This window comes from Pongo abelii, chromosome 14 (genome assembly GCF_028885655.2).
Source record: "Pongo abelii isolate AG06213 chromosome 14, NHGRI_mPonAbe1-v2.0_pri, whole genome shotgun sequence".
Lineage (NCBI taxonomy): Eukaryota > Metazoa > Chordata > Mammalia > Primates > Hominidae > Pongo > Pongo abelii.
This window is the reverse complement of record NC_071999.2, coordinates 45839881-45856746: the sequence shown is the minus strand read 5'-3', so window position 1 is coordinate 45856746 and position 16866 is coordinate 45839881. Positions and strand designations below refer to the sequence as shown.

The following is a 16866-nucleotide window of genomic DNA, read 5'->3' as shown; positions in this document are numbered from 1 at the left end:
ACGTATAAACAAGACCTGGCTCCATCCTTGTTACTTCCCCATAGCACTTAATTCAGTACTTTACTCCCAAGGTAGATAGTTGTGAGGCAGCATCCCTCAAAATGTCTAGTTATATAATGGCATCCAGTAAATGTTTCCTTAATTACTTACTGCCCTTAACAAGCTTTATGCCAAAAAAAAAAAAAAAAAAAAAAATAGGAATGCTGACTTTAGACTTTTCATCTCCACTTAAAGTGAGGCTTCTGTTGCTTTTCAGAATAGATATGTTGGATATTTTGCACAAGTGAAACATATCTACAACTGGAATCTCCCTCCAAGAAGGATACTCTTTATAAGAAGATTCATTATTTATTCGATTCATGGTAAGTGCTTTATGTATAATTGGAGAATTGAGCAGGAGGGCCAATGTTCCCACTCTGGGAGGTTTTTGCTCATAGTTACATATACAGATCATCCTAACTCATATCTGTCTTTTTACATATCTTACGCATGAACTCCTCCTTACGTATGCCCCTCCTCCTGCAATTGTCCATTGATTACCAGCCCTTAGATGTTCTTCACTTTTTCTTTTGGGGGACTTCATCCCCTTCCCATCTCTCCTGTTCTCATTGCTCCTCTGGTCTCAACCCAGGGTGGACTTTTCAGGGCAGAGTGAGCCTCTGATGAGGGAGGAGGAGGACCCATGTGCCCTCAAGACTAGCTATTTCTCATAACCACCTCTAGCTCAGAGTTTGCCTTGGTGGAGTGTCTCCATATCATATCATTTTCTCACCTTCTTTAAGAGGCATGTTTTTTTCTCATCACCCTGGGCTCTCCCTTTCCCCTCTCTCCTCCATCTGCAACCCTCTCACTCCCAGCTTACACTCAGGGGAGGCGGGAAAGCCGGATGTATCTGTGTGGAAGGGATGGGGTCTCACCACTCCCACTGCCAGAGAGGTAGCAGGGAGGCGATGCTTCTGAACCCCTAAAGCAAACCTCTTATAGCAGCCAGCTTGTGGACCTGAGGTGGTGCCAGTGCTGAGTGTTATAGGTGCCATGGTGCCAGGATGCTGGTTTCCACACAGACAGCCTAGTATTTTTAGCCTTCTGAGTTTAGTTCTACATTTCACTGATTTCTGGTAGACATCAATAGAAAGAAGTTCTGCACCTGGAATGGGAAAGAGGGAACTGAGGCAAGAAATTGTGATTTCTAATGACAAATGAATATCATGGTGTCAGTGAAAACAAAATTAAATGAAAAGAAAACAAGCAGCATACGAGATGAGCAATCAAGAATAATTAATACACTAGCTTATTAAAATATTTGTTTTAATTATATACCTTTAATTTTGTGCATATTTAAATTAATGTACAATTGAGAGAAAAGCAATAAAAAATTAATTGGCTGAGAAACCAAGTCTTTGAGGAAATGCTAAAGGAAGTGAGTCGTTTGAATTGAAAAAAAGGGGCAAAAGAGCCTTTGTCCGTAAATATATGCTGAACACCACGGGAATTTTTGGATATAACTATCCTGTATTTTTATAGGGATTGCATCAGGAACTAGACTTAAAACAGGGCCAAAGTAGTTTAGACTACAGTATTTATTATTAAGAATCATTATTATTATAAGTCTGAAGAAAGCAATGTATTAGCAAGAAAGGTTGCAAGTCACCTTCTCTAAATTTTTCCTTTCTTTTTTTTTTTTTGAGACAAAGTCTTGCTCTGTCATCTAGGCTGGAGTGCAGTGGTGTGGTCTTGGTTCACGGCAACCTCCACCTCCTGGGTTCAAGTGATTCTCCTATCTCAGCCTCCTAAGTAGGTGGGATTACAGGCACGTGCCACCACGCCCAGCTAATTTTTGTGTTTTTAGTAGAGACACGGTTTCACCATGTTGACCAGGTTGGTCTCGAACTCCTGACCTCAATTAATCCATCCACCTCGGCCTCCCAAAGTGCTGGGATTATCGTGGCGTGAGCCACCGTGCCCGGCCCACCTTCCCTAAATATTTTTTCTGGAAAGAGAAAGTGATGGTATTCTAAGTCTTTAAAGGTGAATTATATGTATTTTTTTTTCTCTCCTCTCTAGTCTTATAAAATCTGCTTTAGGAGACAGAACTGGGCTTGAAGCCTTGTCTTTCAAAGACAAAATCCATGCAAGACCAAATAAGTAACCACTGTTACATTGTTAGCTTGGATAACTTTTTCCCTTTTTCATCCGTGATGTTAATTGGTGAGACATTTTGATCTTCGTGCTAACCAACCTAACTTTTTAATTTCATTTAGGTGTTGGAGCAGGCGATGGATATGATCTAAAAGTCAAAATAGTAATGGAGAAAAAGGTTGTCTTTTCCTGTACTTAAGAAATTGTTAGGTAAGAGAAATCACGTGAATTGAAAAAAATCTGATGTTTGTTTTAAGGCTGAATGTCAAAGCAGCAATGTTCACCTTCCTAAATGATCACTCACCATAAAGAGTCCATAACGCTTTCTGGTTACCATCCAACTTGGTGTCACTGGGTTTGGATGCAAACCAGAGGTAAATTAACCTCTTTGTTCAAAACAGTTTTTTCAGGGTCCTTTCCAGAATTTATTTCTGTTCAGTGTTGCTTTGCCTTTCACTTTTCCACAAATGCTGAGCATGTTCCCAGGAATGTATTAAGGATTTTAATTTACATATCTGGTCATTTTTAGCCATATTCTCTTGTTGTTCATTTTATCTTATATAGTACTGATTCTAAAATTTTAGTGTGCATGAAAACCACTGAGGAGCTTGTAAAGATTTACATTCTTAGGTTGTACCCCCAAAGTATGATTTGGGAAATCTGGAATGGGGGCCAGGAATCCACAGACTTGGCAGTGTCCCAAGTGATTCTAAGTCAGACGTTCTGTGGGATGACCCTATGAGAAATAATGCAAGAGTGAATGAACTGGGGAGGAATCTCTTTATTCAAAGCAAAAGGGACCTGGTAGTCAATGTTTTGCTGCAATGAAGAAATGCCTAAAACTATATACCTTTTCTGAAACAATAAGAAAGCTTCCTTTATGGGTTTAATAACCATAAACTTTTCCTACCCAGGCCTTTGTCTCAGATTCTCTTGTTACTAACCCTATTCCTTCCCTCTCTGCATCGCCACCCCCCCTCTTTTTTTGGCCTCTCTCAACTGAGGGCATTCACCCAGGCCTGACCCTTGGCTTTCTGTTCTTAGCAAATGCTTTATTCTTGGTTGAAGAATGACCCATTCCCCTTACTTAAACTACTATTTGTTCATTTACTGGACAGATGTTTATGAGAACCCACTGAGTTGTAGATGCAGAAGCTATAACATGAACAGTTTCCACTCCAACTCAAATGCATTAGCCGGTCTGAATTATCAATGAGCTTTTCTGCTTCTGCAAATGGCACCAGCATTCTGACACAGGCCCTGTGCTTTGATTCTCTTTGCCTTGGCTCCCTAAATCCAGTTAGTTATCAATCCCTGTTGATTATGCCTTTGAAATTTTTCTGTGTTCTCCTTCCTTTCTGTTCTCACTGCCACTAACTGTCCAGAACCTCATTTGCTCATGCTTAGATTTCTACAATGGTCTCCTTACCTTTTCTTTCTCCTTATATAATGCAATGTATAGAATCTTGAAATATGCATCCTGAAATACTGCTCTCATTGTGAAAGTTGTAGGTAGAGCAGAAGACACACTGCGTGCCCATGGTCAGAGCCAGTTAACACCTTTGGCTCAACATCTTTATCTGTAAAATAAATATCACATCTCAAGTGTTATAGGAATTAAATTAGATAATATATATAAAGTTTCTTTGTAAACTATAAATCACTAAATAAGTGTTATATGTGATAATTATCAGGCATCTCTGTCACAAAGGAAATGCCCCACCATATTCTTCAACAACTTCACTCTTATTTCTTTGGCTTTTGAGCTCTTAAGATGTAATAGCCCTAATGTAGTACCTGACCTTATTTCCATCAGTAGCTTGACCAACAGACTTCATTCCAAATAAACTGGGTCATCCCCTTTGGCTCTTGGAACACAACTCTACTTTATTTAGTTAGTTACTTGGTTATTTCTTTCTTTCCTTCCTTCCCTTTTTCTTTTCTTGAGTCAGGGTCTCATTCTGTCGACAACCCAGGCTGTAGCACAGTGGCGTGATCATGGCTTACTGCAGCCTCGACCTCCTGAACTCAAGTAATCCCCCAATTTTTTTTATTTTTTGTAGAGACTGGATCTTGCTATATTGCCCAGGCTGGTCTCAAACTCCTGGGCTCAAGCAACCTTTACACCTCAGCCTCACAACATGCCGAGATTATAGGCATGAGCCACACTGCCTGACCTTCTTTGTTGCTGTTTTTCTAATTTCTTTTTTTCTTTTTTTTTTTGAGACGAAGTTTCACTCTTGTTGCCCAGGCTGGAGTGCAATGGTGCGATCTCGGCTCACTGCAACCTCTGCCCCCCGGGTTCAAGTGATTCTCCTGCCTCAGCCTCCCAAGTAGCTGGGATTACAGGCATGCGCCACCACACCCAGCTAATTTTTGTATTTTTAGTAGAGATAGGGTTTCTCCATGTTGGTCAGGCTGATCTCGAACTGCCAACCGCAGGTGATCTGCCCGTCTTGGCCTCCCAAAGTGTTGGGATCACAGGTGTGAGCCACCATGCCCGGCCTATTTTTCTAATTTCTACTTTGCATTATTGCTGGTCTTTTTCCCTCTGTATGGACTAGATTCTATTTTCAGAGCCCTTCTTCCTTTATCTAAACTGTTTGATGTCCAATTCAATTTTTACCTCCTCAATGAAATTTTTGCATTCTGCACCTTCTGTTAACTAGCCCCCAACAGTGCATAACAGCACACCCAGTCTTCATTATACAGATTGAGTTAATATACCATTCTACTATTGTTTCTTATGTGTACAGCTCGCTGAAGGGACTGACTGAGTCTGTACCTCCTTTTGTGTTTTTCACAGGACCTAGACCTTTCTTATTGTGGGTGCCATTATTTATAGGCGAGTGAATCAAAGAAATAGTATAGCTTCAAAGTCATTCATTCCAAAACTTGACCTATCTTTGGTCACTTCATCCACCAGGCTGCAATGGTCAAGTCCAAAGATCCCATTGACAAACACAAGAGTTCTGATAAAACATGATGAGCAGGGGGACCCCGCTCTCCCCCTCCCTCGGGAGGAGCAGGTGGGCCCACCGCCCAAGTGTTACAGGCCCCCATTGTTATTTTTTAAATTTAGAAAATAAAAAACCTTGGTGAGTTACACATTGCTTTTTGAATGTCAATGCTAGCTTTAAAATTGAGCTTCTTAATGTATTCTCAAAAGAGGCCCTAATGCATGAAATCAAATGACACACATTAAATAATAATATTTAATTGATTAAAGTCTAATAGAAAATTCAGTACTTTTTAAAAGTGAGGCATTTTTTTAAAGTGCCTCATGGCCGAGCACGGTCGCTCATGCCTCTAATCCCAGCATTTTGGGAGGCCGAGACGGGTAGATCACAAGGTCAAGAGATCGAGACCATGCTGGCCAACATGGTGAAACCTGGTCTCTACTAAAAATACAAAAATTAGTTGGGTGTGGTGGTGCACGCCTGTAGTCCCAGCTACTCGGGAGGCAGAGGCAGGAGAATCGCTTGAACCCAGGAGGCGGAGGTTGCAGTGAGCCGAGATCCCACCACTGCACTTCAGCATGGTGATAGAGCAAGACTCCATCTCAAAAAAAAAAAAAGAAAGAAAAGAAAAGTGCCTCATGATAACCCTCAAACATGTTGGCCTTTAAAAAACGTGAACAACAGGACCGGTGCTGTGGCTCACGCCTGTAATTTCAACACTTTGGGAGGCCCAGGTGGGCAAATCACTTGAGGCCAGGAGTTCGAGACCAGCCTGGCCAATATAGTGAAACCCCATGTCTACTAAAAATACAAAAAGTAGCTGGTTGTGGTGGCATGTGCCTATAGTCCCAGCTACTCAGGAGGCTGAGGCACAGGAATCACTCCAACCTGGGAGGCAGAGGTTGCAGTGAGCCCAGATCACGCCCCTGCACTTCAGCCTGGGTGACAGTGAGACTCTATCTCAAAAACACACACACACACACACATACATACAAACAACAGTATTGCAAATAGAAAAGGTTATTAATAATTATTTATGCATGTAGTGATTGGGCTATGAGACCAAAAGTACTTGATAAATATTAGAAGTCATGACAAGTGAAAAGGAACTTCATTGTTATCATTAGTTAGGTTTATAGTTCTAAATTCCATGTGTTCATTCACAGGTATTTCATGACACTGAAACAGAGCAATAATTGATGTATTCAACAGTCCACCTCTGTATGATGATGTGAAAGTGCAATTTTTCTCTTTGGTGAGTAATCAAGAAACAGCCTCTGCCATTGTTCTTGTCTGGTCTTTTGAATGATTTTATTTAAGATTCGCTTTATTACACTTCCCAACAAGGGAGATGATAGATGTCATCCCATAGAGGGAGGGGGGAGAAAAACAATAAATCAGATTTATAACAATTTTTTTTAAAAGAACATATGTAATTTGAATAATTTTTGTTCATTTGTTTTTTTTCTAAATTGTAAATTTTCTAATTTTTTCTAAATTTACATATATTACCAATACAAAAAATACAAAATAAACACACACAAAAAAAGCCAAGATGCTAAAAAAACCAAAGTTATGTTTTACTGCATAGCAATGATTACATTTTGTTTTGCATTTTTTTAAATTAAAAAATTAATCATGCCTATAATCCCAGCACTTCGGGAGGCCGAGGCAGGTGGATCACATGAGGTCTGGGGTTCAAGACCAGCCTGACCAACATGGAGAAACCCCGTCTCTATTAAAGGTACAAAATTAGCTGGGCGTGGTGGCAGGCACCTGTAATCCCAGCTACTCGGGAGGCAGAGGCAGGAGAATCGCTTGAACCCAAGAGGCAGAGGTTGCAGTTGAGCCGAGATTGCACCACTGCACTCCAGCCTGGGCGACAAGAGCGAGACCCTGCCAAAAAAAAAAAATTGAGACAGGGTCTCACTCTATCACCCAGGCTGGAGTGCAGTGGCGTGATCATAGCTAACTGCAGCTTCAACCTCCTGGGCTCAAGCAGTCCTCCCACTTCAGCCTCCCAAGTAGCTGGGAGCACTGACTGGAAAGAGTTAGGTTTGGGTGACTCAGTTGGGTGAAACACAGAGAAGGCAGCACAGTACAACACGTGAAATAACTGAAGCAGTTTTTTTATTAATTCCAGAGAGAAGAGGGCAGCACACTTTGCAGGGCTAACTGGAAGGGAGAGCCATCCAGAAGACCTGTGCTTGACTGATGGTTGGGGAACAATAGCGAGAGAGAGGGAGGGACCTGGGAGTGGAAGCCTTTATTGGGATGTAAGGTGCTATCTGAGCAGGTTTCCTACAGGGAGGTCCACTTTGGTTTAATGCAAGCAGCCGTGAGTCTCTGCTGTGACTGAGAGGTGGTCACTGATATATCCACATGGTTCATGCGGAGTATGGGGGTCTGTGGGGTGAGTCAAGTAGGTTATATCTAGCTGTCCCATAATGAGGTGGTCCCCAGGAGAAGGTTGAATAAGGTAGATACCAGGATCAGTCACATTGAGAAACTGGGAGGTGAACTGGAAACTGCTGAGGGTGACTGAACCCCACTTCTGATATCAGAAAGTCCAATTTATATTTAAAAGGGATGCTGAGGCAACAAAAAAATTGTAAGAATTCACTATAATATACTTGGGTATATATAGGCATAGGTCCTTAGTAGATGCTGTTTAGCACTATCTAAACCAGATTCAAATATCAGCATTTAAATTATATATCTAGCATGGAAAAAATACTATTCCTTGAAAATTTTGATAGAAACAGCAAGACAATGCAATAGCATTTTCTTAAGCCTCCTCCTTTGTGCCTTGAGTTTATTGTTATAGACTGCAGAGTGCTACGTATTTAATGGTTATAATTGTTTGATAAATATATAAAGGAATAAAGGAATGAACTTTAATTTCTTTGGAATGATTAGTTCTTGGTATCAGTTTTATTTTGAAAAAATTTTTTTTTCTTTTTAGGATCTTCCTAAATACTATGACAACTGTCCTTTTTTCTTCTGGTTTAACACATCTTTTATACAAAATAACAGATATGGATATAATATAAACCTATAGAAACAGCCTAATCTTCAGTGTCTGTGTATAAGATATAATGGCAAGTCTTTTCCTGGTTGTCATGAACTTTATTGAAAGCAAAAAATCCTCGAGCCACCATTGACCATTGCTGTACTCCTCTTAATTTGGTTATTTTAAAAATACAGTTGTTCTTGAGACCCACTGTTGCAGTATCCTCAAGGTCCATGCCATAGGACTAGGACTGTGTTATGAGTTCAAAAGTATTATAACCAGATTTTAAGTGTGGTAGTAAATTCTTCCCAGAGAAGTTCAATATGAGTCTGCTGAGTACCTTCAATACGTCAGGTCCTCAGTAGGCACTGATTTACCAATGACAAACCAACACCAAATTTTGTGCTAAAGTAAGGCAGGATCTAGGGAGGCTTCAGCTAGCGGAAAAGCTGACTGACACACATATCTAAGAGAAGTTATAAGACACAGTAAGTATTAAGGAGTACAGCTAAAAAATATCATTAAGTAATAGCCTCCCATTTAAATGTGGCTTTCTAATAACTGAATTGGGAAAACTTTCTGAAAAATTATTAATTGGATTTGAAGATTATTGTTCCAAAAAAACCTTCTGCCATATTTGGAAACTCATTTTTCAATCTAGAAGTTCTCCAGTATAAGTAGCATTTGTTCTGTGGTGGTGAAAAATTGAGACTTTTTCTAATCAACCATACTCTTCAATACAAAAGGAGAAAGTATTTTTTAAATGATTTAGGTGAGAGTTGGAGAAGTGGCTATGATTATATGTAGCATGAATTTATAGTTATTGTTACATCCAGTCCTAATCTTTTCTTCAGATGTGGGCTGGATCTAATAACTCCTTAAGTCCAGCAAGGCAACGGTAAATTAAACCTGTGATCTACACACTTGTAATGCATAGACATTTAATGGATTTTGATAGAGTGAACTTCGGATTTGATGGAAATTTTTACGATTTTTTTTTCTTGGATGCATACAAACAATAAGCTTTTTCTTCTAACATGAGCAAAGTCCCTCAAATAGTGAGAGCTGGGTGGAGCTTCATTTGATGCTGTTCCTCAAAAGTGGTTCTTCCTAAAGGATACAGTTTTATTCCTTCAAAACACCATATTCATTTTGAAGAAGCAATAAGTTAGATCACTTTTATTCTCAGTTTTATATAAATTTCTAAAGATTTCTGTAACATTTAAATTTATATACTACTTGGTATAGCTGTTTTTGTTATGAGATTGTTGTTTAGCCAAAAATGCCAACTTCTATCATTTAGAACATTAGGCATAAATGGGTTAACAAATTTATGCCTAGTGTTCCATTATTGGAATGCTAAGCATGTGGGAGTTATATGCTACTGCTCAAAGTCCTCTCCAAGGTCTGATCGTAAAAATTCAAAAAATTGCAACCTCACACATAAATTTAAAGGGATATAGTATTTTATTACTGGGTTTTCATTCATACCTAGCCTGACTGATTTCTGAAATTTAGATATTTTATTAAACCTGAATGTCATTAATTCCATAAAAAGCAGTGTTAAAAGAATCAGCGGCTGGGCGGCGGAACGCGGTGGCTCACACCTGTAATCCCAGCACTTTGGGAGGCCGAGGCAGGCAGATCACGAGGTCAGGAGATCAAGACCATCCTGGCTAACGCGGTGAAACCCTGTCTCTACTAAAAATACAAATACAAAAATTAGCCGGGCGTGGTGGTGGGCGCCTGTAGTCCCAGCTACTCAGGAGGCTGAGGCAGGAGAATGGCGTGAACCTGGGAGGTGGAGCTTGCGGTGAGCCGAGATTGAGCCACTGCACTCCAGCCTGGGCGACAGAGCAAGGCTCCATCTCAAAAAAAAAAAAAAAAAAATCAGCAGCTGGGCATGGTGGCTCATGCCTGTAATCCCAGCACTTTGGGAGGCCGAGGCAGGCAGATCATGAGGTCAGGAGATGGAAACCATCCTGGCCAACATGGTGAAATCCCATCTCTGCTAAAAATACAAAAATTAGCCGGGCGTGGTGGCGAGTGCCTGTAATCCCAGCTACTCAGGAGGCTGAGGCAGGAGAATCGCTTGAACCAGGGAGTCAGAGGTTGCAGTGAGCCGAGGTCACTACACTCCAGCCTGGCAAGAGAACAACACTCGGTCTCAAAAAAAAAAAAAAAGAATCAGTATGAGTTACTGATGTGTTGCTGGAGCCAACTGAGACACAAAAAACAAGGCTGAGGTTCTATTCATGGTAAGGTTCTTTTTTTGTTTCTTCAAGCTCTAACAAGGGTACCCAACTGCATGGCTTTTCAGTTAGCCCCAATATAAAAATGTAATAATTTTTTTTCTATTCTTAGGCTTAAACCACAAAGAAATGAATTGGATAATCCACATAAACAAAAGACATGGAAAATTTACCCACCAGAATTTGCAGTAGAGATTTTATTAGAAATGACTTACAGTTATGTTGTGGCTGGTATCTGATTAAGTATAGTTCCCCCTTCCACTTCTGGGAAAGAATTATGTTCTTTCCAACCCCTGCCACATAGTTATATGTTCTAAATCTTCCTTGATGATATATCTATATTTATATATGTTTACATATGTTCTTGATAAATCTATTAAATAGATATAGATAAAATGTCAGTTTTGTTTCTTTTTTGAAGGCATATACTTTACAGTTTCCATCTTGTATTTCTATAAATTTGGAACACAGTACGCAGGAACATTAGGTATCATTTTGAAGAACTCTGAAATAGAATTTTCATGTCAAAATAATTGAGATATTTAAAAATTGTGATTCCCCAACACCCACTTACTTACATACTTTTGGTCAAGTATTTATTCCCTGCTTTGTTTCACATATGTAATTTCAGATTTATTAGAAAGCTAATTTATATTTTTTTCTTCTACTTCATTTACAAACTGTTAACAGATTGGCAGCAAAGACTAAGTTTTAAATCCAGAAGAGAGAAATGTTTCACACAAGCAGTCCCCCAATTCCCAACGCACACTCTTCTCTCATTCCAAGCACTAAATGGGTAGCTTGCTTAACAAGCTTCCTTTAATTACACACAGACATGGGGGTTGGGGTAAGAAGATCGTGGTAAATATGGAGGATAAATAATCTTCAGTAACTTCTGCTTTTGTATAAAATTGTAAGTGAATCAAAAGAAATATTTGTTCTTAGAGTAATCTAGGTGTATTATTTTGAAATCCGCTACTCCTGCTCACAACCAACTTCACCTAAGCCTGGGGGACTCTGAAGGGAGGTAATCTTTTCATTATAAACACCGGTTAGCCTTATGTCTACGGGAAATCATTATTATTTCCTCTTTGGTGCTGGGTGCTACTTTTTTAAAACAAATTTTTTATTTTTATTTTTTATTTTTGAGACAGGGTCTCACTCTGGTTGTAGAGACTGGAGTGCAGTGGTGTGATCTTGGTTCACTGCAGCCTCGACCTCCCAGGCTCAGGTGATTCTCCCACCTCCAGCCTTCCGAGTAGCTGGGACTATAGGCGCATGCCACCACACCCGGCTAATTTTTTTGTATTTTTAGTAGAGATGAAGTTTTGTCATGTTGCCCAGATTGGTCTCAAATTCCTGAACTCAAGCAATCTGCCTGCCTCAGCCTTCCAAAGTGTTGGGATTACAGGCATGAACCACCATGCCCAGCCAGTGGGTGTTACTTTATTCAAAGTACCTTCATTGCCACTGTATCTTCAGGCCATGATTGTCCTTGAAAAAAGTTCTATTTTGGCTTTATAGAAATTATTCTTATTCAAATGATTTTCCTTTTATTGGCAAGGCTCTCAACAATCTAAACCAAGATGAATTCATCAGGAAATGAAAGGTAGCAACTAATAAGACAGGGGTCACTGCTAAAACACGATATACTCGTTCCTGAAAAACCTTGCACTCTACAGAAAGCAATAAAAAAAGAAGCAGTTCATGAAAATATAAGGTTTGAGAGTTCAAGGCAAACCACTCCAGCATAACAACTTTGTAACCAACACACTAACCACTCGGACCATCCACATCAGCAGCTCAATGTCTGGAGTTTGCCATAGGAGCTTTTTAATTTTTGAGTGGAAATAGAATACTTTATATAAGGGCTGCGGGTACCAGAGTGGCGCAGATGAGAGTAGAGCCCCGGGCCATGGTTGGCATGGAAGGCAGCAACCTGCCAGGAGCGAAGAGCTCCACGAGGCTGGTGAGCAGCCTAGCTGCAGGTGATTTTTTCTCCTCTAAATATTCCAAAAAAGGTTCCAACTGCCAGTGCAGCAGCCCACCTAAAGGCTTTTGTTCTTTACTCCCGCTAATCTGGTTCCCCCTTTGAAGAAAAGATCATACAACATGCTTTCAAATTCCCTTCATGTTATGATTATTAATATTATACCCTGCCATCCATATTACAGAAACATGTATAGGCACAACATAGGACTATTTCATTTAAAATTCACACAGCAATAATCTACAGAGGGCAGATTATGTCCTGGGTTTAGGTGAATAGGGAGGAAAATACTTAGCTGGCTCAGGGAAGAGTAAGATCTGTCTTTTTCAATACTAGCAATACAGGAAGGAAGGAACCCCCCTTTTTTATTTTAAGAATTTCACTTTTTGAAATAAGGAGGTTACCATTAAGGTTTCTCTTCCCCAAACCTCCAAGACCCACCAAATTTCTGGAAATGATGAGTTGTTACACTATTCTGCTTTTGCTTATTCAAAGAAAACTTGTTTAAGACCTCTTTGGGTATTGCTTTCTTAGAATGCAAAATGAATGATTATTTGAACAACTCAAGAAACTTATATCAGAATGATACTCATGTTTTAAAACTTTAATTTTAAATATGGGGGTATGTGTGCAAGTTTGTCACATCAGTATATTGCATCCTGGTAGTAAGCATAGTACCCAATAGGTAGTTTTTCAACCTGCACCCCTCTCCCTCCATCCCCCTCTAGTAGTCCACAATGTCTGTTGTTCCCATCTTTATGTCCAAGAGTACCTGTTGTTTAGCTCTCATAAGTGAGAACATGTGGTATTTGGTTTTCTGTCCCTTTATTAATTTGCTTAGGATAACGGCCTCCAACTCCATCTATGTTGCTGCAAAAGACATGATTTCACACATTTTTATGGCTGCATAGAATTCCATCGTGTATGTGTACCATTTTCTCTATCCAGTCCACCACTGATGGGCACCTAGGTTGATTCCATATCTTTGCTATTGTGAATAGCACAGCTCCCGTATCTTTGCTATTGTAAATAGCACAGCAATGAACATATCAGTGTGCGTGTCTTTTGGTAGAATGATCTTTTTTCCATTGGGTATATACCCAATAATGGGATTACTGGGTCAAATAGTAGCTGTGTTTTAAGTTCTTTGAGAAAATCTCCGACTGCTTTCCACAGTGGCTGAACTAATTTACATGCCCACCAACAGTGTATAAACATTCCCTTTTTTCTGCAGCCTTGCCAGCATCTGTTGTTCGTGACTTTTTATTAGTAGCCATTCTGACTAGTGTGAGAGGGTATCTCATTGTGGTTTTGATTTGCGCTTCTCTGACAATAAGTGATGTGAAGCATTTTTTCATATGTTCATTGGTCACTTGCATGTCTTCTTTTGGGAAGTATGTGTTCAGGTACTTTCCCCATTTTTTAATGGGGTTATTTGGTTTCTGCGTGTTGATTTTCTGTAAGTTCCTTATAGATTCTGGATATTAGACCTTTGTTGGATGCATAGTTTGCAAATGTTTTCTCCTGTTCTGTAGGTTGTCTGTTTACTCTGTCAATCATTTCTCTTGCTGTGCAGAAACTCTTTAGTTTTTTTAGGTCCCACTTGTCAATCTTTGTTTTTATTGCAATTGCTTTTGGGGACTTAGTTAAAAATTCTTTGCCAAGGCCAATGTCAAGAAGGGTATTTTTGAGGTTTTCTTCTAGGATTTTTATCATTTGAGGTCTTATATTTAAATCTTTAATCTATCTCCAGTTAATTTTTGTATATGATGAAAGGTATGGGTCCAGTATCATTATTCTGCATATAGCTAGCCAGTTACCCCAGCACCATTTATTGAATAGGGAGTCCTTCCCCCATTGCTTGTTTTTGTCAGCCTTGTCAAAGATCATATGGTTGTAAGTGTAAGGCTTTATTCTGGGTTTTCTATTCTGTTCCATTGGTCTGTGTGTCTGCTTTTTTACCAGTACCATGCTGTTTCGGCTACTATAGCATTATAGTTTGAAGCCTCTGGCTTTGCCCTTTTTGCTCAGATTTGCCTTGGCTATTCAGGCTCTCTTTTGGTTTCATATGAATTTTAGAATACATTTTTCTAATTCTGTGAAGAATGACATTGGTAGTTTGATAGAAATAGCACTGAATCTGTAAACTGCTTTGGGCAGTATGGGTCATTTGAATGATACTGATTCTTCCAATCCATGAGCATGGAATGTTTTTCTATTTAATTGTGTTATCTCTGATTTCTTTCAGCAGTGTTTTGTGGTTCTTGTAGAGCTCTTTCACATCCTTTGTTAGCTGTACTCCTAGGTATTTCATTTTGTTTATGGCTATCGTAAATGGGATTCTGTTCTTGATTTGACTTTCAGCCTGGACATTATTGGTGTACAGAAATGCTGTTTTTGTACATTTTTTTATCCTGAAACGTTGCTAAAGTTGTTTATCAGTTCTAGTAGCCTTTTGGCAGAGTCTTCAGGGTTTTCTGGACATAGAATCATATCATCAGCAAAGAGAGATAGTTAGACTTTTTCTTTTTCCTATTTGGATGCCTTTCTTTCTTTCTCCTGCCTGAGTGCTCTGGGTAGGACTTCCCGTACTATGCTGAATAGGATTGGGGAGAGCGGGCATGATTGCCTTGTTCCATGTCTCATGGGGATTGGTTCCAGCTTTTGCCCATGCAGTAGTTTGGTGGCTGTGGGTTTGTCATAGATGGCTCTTATTATTTTGAGGTATGTTCCTTTGATACCTAATCTGTTGAGGTGTTTAATGTGAAGGGATGTTGGATTTTATCAAAAGTTGTTTCTGCATCTATCGAGATGATCATATGGTTTTTGCTTTTAGTTCTGTTTATGTGGTGAATCAAATTTATTGATTTGCGTATGTTGAACCAGCCTTGCATCCCTGGACTGAAGCCTTCGTGATTGTGGTGTATTAACTTACTGATGTGCTGCTGGATTCTGTTTCCTAGTATTTTATATAGAATTTTTGTGTCTATGTTCATCAGAGTAATTGGCCTGAAGTTTTCTTTTTGTGTGTGTCTCTGCCAGATTTTGGTATTAGGCTGATGATGGCTTCATAGAATGAGTTAGGCAGGCGCCCCTCATCCTCAATTCTTTGGAATAGTTTCACTAGAACCAGTACCGGTTCTTTGTACATCTTGTAGAATTCAGCTGTGGCTCCATCTGGTCCAGGGCTTTTCCTTGTTGGTAGATTTTTTATTAGTGATTTGATTTCAGAAATCAATATTTGTCTATTCAAGGTTTCAATCTCTTTCTGATTCAATCTTGGGAGATTTTATGTTTCCAGGAATTTATCCATTTACTTTTTTTTTTTTTCGAGATGGAGTCTCGCACTGTCGCCCAGGCTGGAGTGCAGTGGCGCGATCTCGGCTCACTGTAACCTCTGCCGCCCGGGTCCAAGTGATTCTCCTGCCTCAGCCTCCTGAGTAGCTGGTATTACAGGCGCCCGCCACCATGCCCAGCTAATTTTTTGTATTTTTAGTAGAGACGGGGTTTCACTATGTTGACCAGGAGGGTCTTGAACCCCTGACCTCGTGATCCACCCACCTCAGCCTCCCAAAGTGCTAGGATTACAGGCATGAGCCACCATGCCTGGCCTATCCATTTCCTCTAGATGATCTAATCTGTGTGCACAGAGTTGTTTATACTGTTCTCTGAGGATCTTTTGTATTTCTGTGGGATTGATTGTAATGTCATATTTGTTATTTATGATTGTACTTATTTGGCTCTTTATTTCTTTGTTTAGCTATCAGCCTATCAATCTTGTTTATTTTTTGAAAAACTAATTATTGGTTTCATTGATCTTTTGTGTAGATTTTTGCATCTAGTCTCAAAAAAAAAAAACAGCACCTCAAAAAGCACTTCATTTAGTGGTTCTGTAATTTCTCTTCTGCCAGCTTTGGGGTTCATTTATTCTTTTTTTTCTAGTTCCCTTAAGTGCAAAGTAGGGATGTTAATTTGAGATATTTCTAACTTCTTGATGAAGGCATTTAGTGCTATAAACTTTCCTCTTAACACTGCTTTAGCTGCATCCCAGAGATTTTGATATGTTGTGTCCCTACTTTCATTAATTTGAAACAACTTTTTTATTTCTGCCTTAATTTAAGTGTTCACCCCAGGAGTTATTCAGGAGCAAATTATTTAATTTCCATGTATTTATGTATTTTTGAAAGATCTTCTTGATACTGATTTCTATTTTTGTCACACTGTGGTTAGAGTGTGCGGTTGGTGTGATTTCAAACTTTTTGAATTTAATGAGGCTTGCTTTATGGCCAAGCATGTGGTTGATCTTAGAATATGTTCTGTGTGCACATGAGAATGTATCTTCTGTGTTTATTGGATAAAGTGTTCTGTGGATGTCTCTCAAGTCCAATTGGTCAACGGTCAAGTGTAAGTACAGAGTTTGTTAGTTTTCTACCTCAGTGATCTGTCTATTGCTGTCAGTGGGGTGTTGAAGTCTCCTGCTATTATTGTGTGGTTGTCTAAATCTTTTTGTAG

The 16866-nt window shown here is 39.5% G+C and overlaps 1 long non-coding RNA gene across 2 annotated transcripts in view; it reads left to right on the top strand.

Annotated features, from left to right (window-relative positions):
* Window positions 1–16866, top strand: part of LOC100432437 (uncharacterized) — a 53891-nt gene that overhangs the window by 17525 nt on the left and 19500 nt on the right. Inside the window, exons 5-9 of one of the 2 annotated variants that reach the window (XR_010136752.1) lie at window positions 257–362; window positions 2262–2349; window positions 6266–6354; window positions 6754–6843; window positions 7243–7993. This is a non-coding gene — a long non-coding RNA (uncharacterized LOC100432437). Of the gene's footprint in view, window positions 1–256; window positions 363–2261; window positions 2350–6265; window positions 6355–6753; window positions 6844–7242; window positions 7994–16866 lie in introns of those variants that run through there. The other variant, XR_010136753.1, reaches the window with a different exon arrangement.